At 38.8% G+C, this 11,998-nt stretch overlaps 1 long non-coding RNA gene across 1 annotated transcript; it reads right to left on the minus strand.

The window, feature by feature from the left end:
- Positions 1-152: 152 nt before the first annotated feature.
- On the minus strand, positions 153-11,607 carry LOC143852979 (uncharacterized). The gene is made up of 3 exons (XR_013236939.1): positions 10,591-11,607; positions 573-726; positions 153-452 (listed from the first exon to the last, which is right to left on the minus strand). It is a non-coding gene; the product is annotated as an uncharacterized LOC143852979 (long non-coding RNA).
- Between the last annotated feature and the right edge of the window lie 391 nt (positions 11,608-11,998).

An 11,998-nucleotide genomic window follows, 5' to 3' on the forward strand; every position in this document is an offset into this window, starting at 1 on the left:
CTAAATCGTGGTAAAGGCGTTTCTGTAGGCATTTTATTTTGCTTTGCTTAGCTGATGAGAGACTGCAACCGCGAATCCGATGATTAAAACACTATTTTTGGAAGCATTAAACTTCATATACACTCCTGGAATGGAAACAAATTTCAGGCCTACGCATAGCTCCAAAACTAAAGTTTTGAGGTCTTTGTCGATGGAGCAATCATACCTATTTTTATGATCAAAACACTTTCTTCCAAAAAATTCACCGGAGCTTCTGCATGCTCACTCCCGGTCTCTTGAAGGCAATACAAGCAACCACATACATGGACTGGACATCGTTCGACCAAGAGTAAGGTGAACGCTCAGCTTCAACTCTGACTTTATATTATAAGTGCACTGAAGGTTAACTATGTCAATCTACAACTCAATGTGATTGACTGTCTTGTCCGCATCGGCCTACGTGTTCAATCCTCCTGAAAATGGAAGACACTTAAGAAGAATTTAGGGAGTACCCCAACAGGAAGAGCCCTCATAGAGAGGTCCCACAAGTGAAAATCCCAATAGAGGAGCTAGGCTTCCCATAGGGGCCCCACCTGATCGAGAAGAGCTTTTCCTGGCACACTCTTTGTGACCCCATCAAGTTTGAGATCTAGGAATTATTTTTGCCGATCTTCCTTGGTGGGTCCACATTGGGAGGCCTAGACTCGCACTGATCAAGGTGTTAGACTGTTGGGAAGCTCGAACCACCTGGAGAGGATGCCGTCGCACCCAAATGGCTGCATCAACCACACTATAGGGGTAATCCTTCCACTTAGCTCTTATTAGTTAATTAGTTAAAATTACAAACTAATTAGAAGAGCCTTAGCCCATCAACCATTTTGCATTCATTCAAAAAAAAAGAGGAACTAATTAGAATATAATTAGGATCCAAGAGCCTTGGCCCACCAATAGAGTGGGGCATAGGGCCTTGGGACTTGGGCCCGTCAGTGGCCCAAATCCCATGACCCCCTCTTCACATTCAGTCAGCCATTAATTATTTCTATTTAAGGGATTTTTGCTGATTAGTCCCTACTTGACAAAATAATAGCATAAAAATCCCTAAGAAAAGCATATTATCTTAACAGTCCTACTTTTGCAAAAGAATTGCTAAAAGCCCGTAAAATTAACCTACGTTAATCTACTCCGTTAATAAAATTTAAAAAGGCAAATTTACCCCCACCTCCACTTTTGCCCATTTTCTATTTCCCTTCCAATATTTTCGGGAAAAAATAAGAAAATTGGCAAAAATTGTATTGATTATTAGGACGTGATCCCCATTTTCACCAAGATAAACATCCAAAGGATATCACTCAAATAAAAGTCTGATCATTTGTGATACGTGCATATATGCATAGTGACATGGCTTAGTTTTAGGAGTGTTTGGAGTCTTTATGTTTATTTGGTATTGGTAGCTTAGTCTAGGAAAAGTCTAGGAGTCGATCTAGTGATAAGAGATAGTTGAGATTTTATAGGGATGTGAATTGTGGCTGTTTTGTGGCTCTTTTCTTGTATTTAAAGTGGTTCATAATAAAATATGCACGCATAATTTATCCTAGAATTTGTGTTTTCACAAAAGGAGGAATGACCCTTCCCTCGAAGTGGGTCAAGAGGCTGATCTTCCCTCTGAGAAGATCAAATCTGTTACGAACCAATTTAGGTTCGTAACAAGTTGCCCGTTTTTACCCAAAAAAAACTAAACATGTGTTCTACGACTGATAAAAGAACCTTCAACATTAGCGTCTTTAACCCATTATGATAAATACACCCCCCCTTAAATTTAACAAACTATACACCTAATACACCAGGCCCCAATTTTTGATAAATACACCTCATACAACTTTAAATTATTTGTAAGTTGAATCCTACTCGATCCGACCCAAGTTGCACCACTAGGGCTCATTACCTTGCATGAGTCCAAAAAATATAATTTCCCTCGAAATTAATCAGTCATATAATTTCCTTCTTAAATTATTGAATGAAAAAAAGATGGTGCCAATATAGAGTGGTAACTCTACCCAAGTATGCTCCTCTACCCTCTCCCCCTCGTCCCCCCCCCCCCCACACACACACACATACACACGCACAAAGAAAAAGCAAAGAATAACAGAGAGGTTTCCTGTTTCGGCTTACAAGTAATCCCAATCGTGTAACCGGATGTAGACACCCCATTTTGACCGTACCCTGAACCTCTCGTGTTTGAGCAAAACCCTATCAAACCAATGCTATAGGATCCCAAATTTCGCCCCAAGGTAGGTTAGGGTCCCAGCTAGGTCCCTATAAAATTTCGTCAAAATCGGAGTGTGTTTGCCTAGCGAACGAACCTCGAGAAGACCATAGCGTAAACCGCAGAAGGGGGGGTGATTTATCCTGGATGGTGCAGAGCATGGATTGAATAAGACAAGATTTCTCTGCACGATCATCAGAAGTTCGCGCAACCGCGAGCTTATAAAAAGTGGTAGTGCTAATATCATCACCAAAATTTTCTATAAATGCCGACTTAATCTCATTTAGAAAAAAAAAATTCTCGTTTTCCTTTTAGAGAGAGAAAGGGAGAGAAAAGAGAGAAAGCAGATCTGAGAAAAGAGAGAGATTTTCCGATCGAAATTCTCCATTTTCCGATCATCTCTCTTGTTAAATTCGGCTAGGATCCGGCAATACTCCGGCCGGCTTCCAGTGAATCATTTTCCAGCTACAGAGAGAGATCTCATTTTCCAGAAAGAGAGAGAGAGCTTGTTCCGATCATCTGTCTCCGGCAAAGCTCCGATCAGCCAATTATTCTTCTCCAGTGAGCTCGAGATCTGGCCAAGCTGTGAAACCTTCAGATCTGCAATTTTTCATATCCAAAACCCCTTTCTTACCTCTTCCGTTCACCTCCTCCGGCAAGAACAAGCTATGATTGCAAGCTCTGATTGACCTCCGGCGATACTCCAGCCAGTGTTTCCCTTTTATTTCTCTGTTAATCTTTGTTTTTCTAATTTCATTTCTTCATTTCCTAGAAACCCTAGTTCTTTGCTCAAGCGCTAAATTCGAGTTTCTGTTTGGGGAAAATCGTAGATCTATCCTTTAAAACCCTGAAACTAACTTGTTAACTGAGTTGAAACCTTAGATCTGTATAAAAGTAAAAGAAAAAATCAGATCTGAGCTTAGAATTCTCGATCCTTGCTATAACACCTTAGATCCAAGAGTTCTTTGGCAAGGAATTTCAGCAGAAGGTGATCTGCGATTATTGTTTTGACCTGGGAGAATCAGAAGTTGATTCTGATCAGGAAAGAAGATTCATCAAAAATAAGACTCTCATCGAATTGACTCGGATTCCATTTCATACGATACTTCAGGTAAGTTTTCTCCTTAACCTTAAGAATTTTATTTATTTATCTGGTATATAATAGAGATTAGATGTTTTGTGATTGTTATTTTGCTTTAAATTGAGCTCAATTTTGTTGAAGTGCTTAGATGAATAGTGTAATTAGTAGGAATTGTTATCTCTGGTGTTTGTGATCTTGATTTCATCTCATTTTTTTTATTAATTTTTTTTTTGGGTTTTCAATTTAAGTTATATTCTGAGAATTAATTGCAATTTATTAATTTTTCTTAGAGTTCATGTGACATACTGGTAGAATGTAAATTATGTTACATTTTATATATATATATATATATATATATATATATATATATATATATATGCTTTCTAGTCTAGTTTTACCTAAATTCATGGTTTTGTGTCAATACTAAAAAAGGAAAAGGAACAAGAGAAGACCTTTGTTCGGTAAGGAAATTAATATAACTCAATTTAGTTGGGAAACATATATCAATACAAAGTAATTTTTATTATTATTTATTATTCCTTAGAAACATTTATCTGATTTGATGTCAACAGGCTTTCTTATTATTATTAGGCTGGTGGTATTTATAATGGCTCAAAATCATGTGCTTTATGTGTAAGTGGTCTGGCAATAAAATGTTTACATGAACACAAGCCCCTTTTTCACTTTGACTAGAGCAGCCCTTGTATTCTTGATTTTGAAAGCCCTTCACATTCATTTTTTTTTTAATAATGGCAGCCCTTATAGTTTTGTCTTGGCAACCACATTGAAATCCCTCTTCATCTTCTTCTATTATATAGACCATTGTATCAGCCATCTTCTTCTGAATAATCTCAGCCATATAGACCATCATTTTCACCCAAAATCTTATTTCCATTTCCATTTCTAAATTCCACCTCCATCATCACCTTCTTCTACCTCCCCTGTAGCTTTCATTAATTCAAGTTGCCCAAAGTTGGTTCTTCACTTTATTTATAACACTACAAATTATCTAAAATCAGTTTTCATCATCACATTTAACACTACGTGTTACACAAAGTTCCATTCATCAATATTTCAGAAGGCAGAACCTGTAACCTAGCCATAAGATATGTTTTATTTCTATAAACTGATTTTTTTTTATGGTTGATCTGTATTATTTTTATATTAGAAAATTTTAATGTGTTCTTAAGTCTCAATTATTCTAATGTGTTTTTTTTATTAGAATATTCCAGTTGGAATGGTTTGGATCTCTGAACAGTATTAGAATAGTAGGTTTCCTTTGGATTTTGACTTGGTATGTGCTTAAATGTGTTACGATTAAGATGACTTGTTGGTTCCAGTTACTTTACCTTGTAATCCATGAATGCCTTTCTAATTAAATACTTGAATGTGTTTCTGACACTAGAATATGGCACTTCATTTTTGATATGATAGCAGCAATTAAGGCATTATTTCTGTTTGACATTCATATCCCGTTAACAGTTCAGTACGAAATCCCTTGGTTTAGACCATTTGCAAATTTTGACTTTAATGTTTGAAGGCATTTGTCTTGTATTGGAAGAAGTATCCGTTGGTTTCCAATGAAATTTTGGCTTACAAGTATTTAATTCAGTCTATCTCTTAGTTGCTTGCGTCAATAAATGTAGAGTTTAGTGCTCCATTAATTGTTTGTATTAACGGGTGTATAGGTCATTGCTTCTCTTAAATTTTTTTTTTTTTTAGACAAGGCACAAAGTCAGTCTTCTATTTCACATGTAGTGCTAAAGGCTGCGCAAATTTCAGTAATGTTATGTGTAAACCAATTCATTTATTTGCGGTCCAGCTTATGTTATTTTATTTTTGTCTGTTACAAAATCATCCCCCATATACCTTGTATAATATTTGCAGCCCTCACATCCTTTGATGATAACAGCCCCATGCCTTTGACAATTCAGCCCCGGTTTTAGCACAAAAACAGCTCCTGTTTTAGCATAGTTTAAAACCTTTTTTGGCACAAAACAGCCCTTGTTTTGCATCAATTCGGTTCATGTTTTACATTAATTCAGCCCGCAGTTTAGTCCAACATATTCATTTTAGCTGATTTGGGTATGGCAACAAAAATCTTTGGTTAAAAATATTTTTTTTTATAAGAGAAGAAAGGAAAAGAAGCTCGCATATCTGTCAGTTAACATTAGAGTCGATCCTTATAGCTTATTCACAAGGAAGGTAGTTCGTGACCTGCTAAGCTGGATTACTCTGGGACTTACTGTGTTGGAGGGAATTCTAAAAATTTGGTTGGAAGTGGAACCTTCCATTCAGCTGTACATTATTTGCTATCTATTATTACTACTGCTCATGGTTGCTGCCCTGTAAGTTATATGCCCAGTAACTGTAATTTGGTTCGGTTCATAAGCATATAACTGTTGTCCATTGCTTGCTGCCCATTATTGGCTATCCTGCAAAAATTTTACAATTTATAAGCATAGCAGTAAGTATCTTTGACTTATAACTGTAATTTGGCCTTGTGTTGGTTGTGTCTTGATTCTTGATCCAGTATATGTTAATAAAAAATCATAAGGATGTCTTAAGTTTGTATGTCTATGTCTTATGCTAAAGCTAGTTTTTCAGATCTTCATTCTGGATATCTTGACAAGGTCTGGGCATTCTATTTGGTTTTAGTTTTAGTTTTTCTTTTTATACATAGAGATCTTTGTAATCTAGTCAATTTAGATGAATGTGATTTTAGGGTTGAAGTAGAATACATGTGCTAATGCTATCACTGAATTGAAGAAGGGTTTAAATTTCATTTTAACATATCTTGTTGGCTTTGACAACTGTCTTGTCCATAGTATAAGTTCTGATGCCCAAAGATTAATACATCATGAGAATGTTCTATCGATAGTATAAGTTTACATACCAGTTTATTCATTAGTGTACACACCAATTCACACACCAGTTAATGCATCAATTTATGCATCAGTTTACACAGTAGTTCACACACTAATTCACATATGAATTTATGTATCAGTTCCTACAGCTATACTATTATCGGCCGTACAAGTTATACTTATTTGATCTTATTCAGATGATAAAACTGATCCTTATCATTGAAAATATATGTGTTATGACTGTTCTTGAGCTTAAATTTGCATATTAAAAATTGTTTGTGTAATTTCTCATCCAGTCAAGATATGCAATTACATGTTTTTTTCCGATGAATTATTACTCTTGGATTATTGTAGCTGGATAAACTAAATTTGGATAATTGATAAACTGATAGTGCTCCATATGTTTAGAAATATACGTATGGTTGTTTAACTATTTGGGAGTGACACAACAGAACTTTGAATTAAGAGATCATATAACAAATTTGTGTCCTCAAGAATGATACTAACACTCCCACTTTATTGGTTTTTGACGGATTTTAAATCACGCATAATCGCATGCATATACTATTTTTTCCGGTTCGGTTCGGTTCTCGGTTCCAGGTCACCAAACCCAGAACCGAATTGAAAGCCGCCGGTTCCCAGGTCTAGGACCCAGAACCGAACCGCCCTGGATTCAAAACCGAAGAACCCGGTTCGGTTTTAACCGAACCATGTCCAGCCCTGGGGGAATATCACTGCCCGCCAATTTTTTATGAAACTCATATAATAAAGGGTTTTGCTAACGAGCGCCCTCGTTGAGGTGTGTTGGAAATGAAAATATATAATCACTAATAGGACAATCCGTGCGATGCACGGGAGCGAAAAAAGTAAAGTGATAAAATGATCAATTAAAAAGAAATTAAAAAGTGGGATCTCATTCGTTAAAAGAATTAGGAGGGAAGAACACTTGAAAATTCACAAAACATGTGAATAAAGCAGCAAATTTCAACATTCATGATTTAGCTATATATTAAATTAAAAAAAGAAGAAGATAATCTCATAATCAAACATTCCAATTATTTGAGATGAGGAGTAAACTCCAGTGAACAAAATATGATGAAAATAAGGGCCCGTTTGGATACCCCTTGGATTTGGATTCGGAGGTGAATTTGGATTTTTAAATCCAAATTCGGTGTTTGGCAAGCCTTTATGACATCTGGATTTGGATTTGTGTGAAATCCACAAGATGTACAAATTCATCGTGTTAGTGTAATTTTTTGGATTTATAAACCCTTTCTGCGAGAGGTTATTTATAAATCTAAATCTGACCCGTAAGGGGTTAAAATGACCAAAATATACCAAAAAAGTTCCTGTGGACCCCGATCCGAGGACGGTGCCGAGGGACGCGAGATCCCTCCTGCAATCCTCAAAGATCTCCACAACGTGAAGGAGAGCTCTGCCAAGGAACTCTCGAAACTGCTGCCACTCTCACAGCATAGCATGAGTAGCGATATAAAAAGAAAGAGATACATCCTGATCCGGAGCCAGGGCTCGAAACTAAGATATATCTGCAAATAACTCAGAGTCGCCATCCATGGATGTGCCATGGAACCAAAACAAATGCTCTGTTTGCAATGGATTACCAGAGATACAAAAGGTCCGTGCCTGATGACGAATGGAGAAGGTCTGAAGAGCGCCCCCAATTCGCCCGAGTGCGAACACTTGGTCTCTTATGCCATTTATTATTAACCTCGAAGAGTTTTGGGCAAAGATCATGTGAAATGGGAACAATCCTCAGGAGTCGTCTACCTAAGCATGCATTTCCTGAGAATAGAAATAATAAGCACACAAAAAATAAATGAAAGAGGTGCCACCTAAACATTGCTAGGTTGTGAGTGACATGCCTTACTGGTGTCTAAGTTCTAGTGGACAAACACATGCACGCTACAACTACAGGTATAAGGTCTGCACAAGAAAGTAAGAAAACACAACACAATATACAACATAACAACACAACGAACCCTAAGACTCTAAACGATTTAGCCCGAGTCCTCAGATGGTCTGGTATTCATCCAAAGAAGCCTACGTATCCCCGCCTCCACGAGAATCAAGGCAACGTAGTTCTTCGCGCCTATTCTAAGCTATGATGCCTAAGACACCTAGCCCTCTATGCTAGACTCGATCTAAAAGACCGGACTAGTTATTAAAAGTTTCTTGACCGATTATTTAAATTCCAGTGAATTGTAGATTTTAGGACACCCTATATGTCCCAACTAAATGCAGGTTAGCCCTAAGCTAATGCAGGTGGTTCCTACAACCTATGTGTAACTAGGCTGTGCGTCATAAGAAAACAATGGGATCACTAACGCATCTTAGACCTAGTCATCAGTCGGCGATGTGAATCGCCAACTGACCGGACGGAGGCGCTCCTATAACTCTAGGACAGACCCCTAACTCTAAAACAAGCACATAAGAAACAAACAAATAAACAACCTATCAAAAGAAACTCCTAACTCTAAAACTCTCTATCTAGGAGAAACTCCTAACACTAAAGGAAGAGCTTTTTGAAAACACGGTTTTAAAGAAAAATGGTTAAAGTATGTTTATTTACAAAGTTTGGCTGGACTTGGGATAAAGATCCCAAGCTGCACTACTTACCTCGTGAGAGAGGATCAAGCCAACGTAGTTCGAAACAAACTCTCAAACTACGCTTCTAAAAGAAACACTCAACACTTTAGATTTTTTAAGGGTTTTTGATGTTTTCAAATGTTTTTTTGAAGTGCTTTTATATTTTTGACGTTTAAAAGTGTGTTAACACCCTTCAGCTATAGGGGATCCGATAGAAGAGCCTCCTTACCCAACATATCGCGGTAGAGTAATTTAGAGGGAAACGGGATCCCTAAAGCCTAAGGAAAAAGAAGACAAACGAGGGAACCAAAGTTCCGATATGAGAAAAATAATCTCAAAGAGATGACCAAAAGCTGACGAAGCTTAGCCAGTATCCAAAAGAGATGAGTTCTAACCTGCGAGGGAAAACCCAAAATAAACGAGAGATGAAAAACCTCTAACCCAAAGGGTGAACTTTTAAACAAAAGGGGACAGATAAAAACTCTATAAGAAGATCTACTAAACGATCAGCCACTTAAGAACGGTCCTAACTGGCTAAACACTCTAAGAGGAGAGAATCTCTTAACCTGTGAAAACTCTAAGGCAGGAAGGGAAGAGATTGGCTCAAGAAACGTTCCATCGTTGCCAACTAAACCCGAGAGAAGCGTTCCCAAAATTGATGGAGTCCCGAAACTCGAAAAGGATCCCGAGGAACGCACAAAGAATGATCTCGAAAGTGAAGGAACTCCTAAACCCTATAAGAAGTAATGATCTCGGAGAAGGACAAACCTCTAAGCCCTGTAGAAAATGATGAGATAGGAAAATGGACACGAAGGGCAAAGGGGTGGCTCAAGAAACAAGCAGGAATGTATCTCGACAAACTAAAATAAGGCTCATCCCGAAAAATGAAAGGAGGAGAAAAGAAAATGGGTCTCCAGGTAGCCTCATTGCTGCCTTAAAATTCAAAACCTCTAGAATACCCAAAATTGAAACCCAAATCCCAATGAAATCAAATCAGAAACCCAAACCTTAACTCTACGCTATTAGGATACATACCCGAACTCAGAATCAAGGAAGAAATGAGACTAAACAACTAAAGCCAAGGGCACACACATTCTAGGTCCATATTGTTCGACTGCACATATGAAAAGCCATGGAATTGGGAAAAGACCAAGGCCAAGGACCAAACCCTATCATTGTGGTATGCACATCATTCAGTCTACATATCAAAGATGACCAAATTGGAGCAAAGCTGAGGCTAGTAGTCAAACCCATATCTACAATATGCATATACATCCCAAAGACTCCAAAATAGAAATGGAATAAAAAAAAACACAACAAAACCTTACCCCCAGGAGCGATCTGAGACACACTCAAAATGAATCATAGACCAAATCTTAAGGTGCTGGGGTCTCATTCATGACCAGACGAGTACATGAAGATCTTAACAAATGCAACTTCTCGCCAACAGGGATTAGAAACAGGGAGTATAGAAATTTACAATGGCAGTAACAACATGACATGTCTGAACCCATTCTTTGAAAAATTAGGATAATGAAACCAACCCCAAAAGTAGATGAAGGTTGGATATAGGGCGATTAACTCTATCTCTGAGATCAAGTCATATCCCCTTCTTCTCCCTCCCCCTTTTTTTTTTATTAAAAATTTTTAGAGTTGAAAATGGAGAATGAAGAGTTTATGATAATTTTGAACAAACCATATCACAGAGAAGGAAATGAACCTTAATGAAGACCAAGATTTAGGAGTATATGTAAACACAAATCACACCATAAAGAAACTAGATTTTTGCAAACCTGAAGAAGATGACCGATGCCCAATGATCGAGGTTGTCAACGGCACAAGGCGATGACGATGATCGAATTAGGCGACAGAAGATCGAATTTATTGATTGGAGCCGGTTGTGCTATTGGTCGACGATCGCAAGGTTGAGCGGGTTGCCGGATTTGATGAGAGATCACCGGAGATGGTGGCTGGAAATTGAGGGGTGGGAGAGATGTGGTTGAAGGAAGGAGGTGAAGAAGAAGAAAATGGGGTATTGAAATGGAGTGGGTTTGGGTTTATGAAAGGGACGAAAATGGAGGTTGATGGTGGTGGCGGGGTCAACCGGTGGGAAGGATCCGATCGGATCCCTACCTCCTCTCTTTCTCTTTTCCTTCTGCTCTCCCTGCTGGGAGCCGCAAGCCGCAAATGGGGATGAAGACCCCAAACCCTCTTCTAATTTTTATTCTTCTTCTAACCCTCTCTCTGCAAACGAAAGGAGTTGGATGGTGGAGGGATTTTCGATGGGGGTACCGGAGATGATGGGTTATAGAGGCCGCTCCAGATTTTTATCTTCCTCTGCTTTTGGGGTTTGCTGATTAGTGTGGGTTTTAGAGAGGGTGAAGGTAATGGATGAGGTAGTGGTGTGAGATGGCCGGCCGGAGTTGCAGAAGGAGGTGAGAAATGGTGGTGGTGGCTGTGAGGGTTTGGGTGTTGCAGGCGGTGGGATAGAGGTGTAGGAGGTGCGGCTGAGATGAGGATCGGTTGGAGGAGGTGGGAGAAGATGATGGCTAGTGGATTTGGGTTTAATGGGGAGGGGTTTTGAGGTTGAAGATGGTGGAATCGATGGAGGTTGTGGAGGTGGCCGGCCGGAGATAGTGGTCGGAGGTGGGTTTGATGGTGGCGGTATTGGAGAAGAATGGTGGAGGTGGTGGTGCCGATGATGGCGGTGGAGGAGTAATCGGCCGGCGGCTCCCTCTCTTTTTCTGCCTCGAACGAAAATGAGGCTCCTCTGCTTTCTCTCCCAAATCCTCCCTCTCTGCCAAAAACGAGGCTCCCCCTCTAAACCCTAATACGTTAGTTTATATAGGGAGATGATAAATTCGAGCCCTCTTTTCCCTTGGGACAACCCCTCTCTTGAATAATCAACTCCCCTTTGGCTTCAATTAATAGGAAATGGCACACCTTCGCCTTTCTTAGATGGGCCACCCCATTTAGATAATTTGGCCCCCCCTTTTTCCCTTAAAGGAATTAGAATATTAGCCTATTTTCCTTCTTGGGCAACTCCAAATAATATTAATCACCCTCCCTCTATTAATGATATAAATACAACTCTGCACAAATTAGCTCGTCTTATTTGGCATTTTCAGCAGATTTCGACAAAACTTTATAGGAGGCTACTGACGATCCTAACTTACTTCACGATGAAACCTGGGATCCTAA

The sequence above is a fragment of the Tasmannia lanceolata genome, unplaced genomic scaffold (genome assembly GCF_043159265.1).
Source record: "Tasmannia lanceolata isolate RefF3 unplaced genomic scaffold, GAP_Taslan_0.1 ptg000019l, whole genome shotgun sequence".
Classification (NCBI taxonomy): Eukaryota; Viridiplantae; Streptophyta; class Magnoliopsida; order Canellales; family Winteraceae; genus Tasmannia; species Tasmannia lanceolata.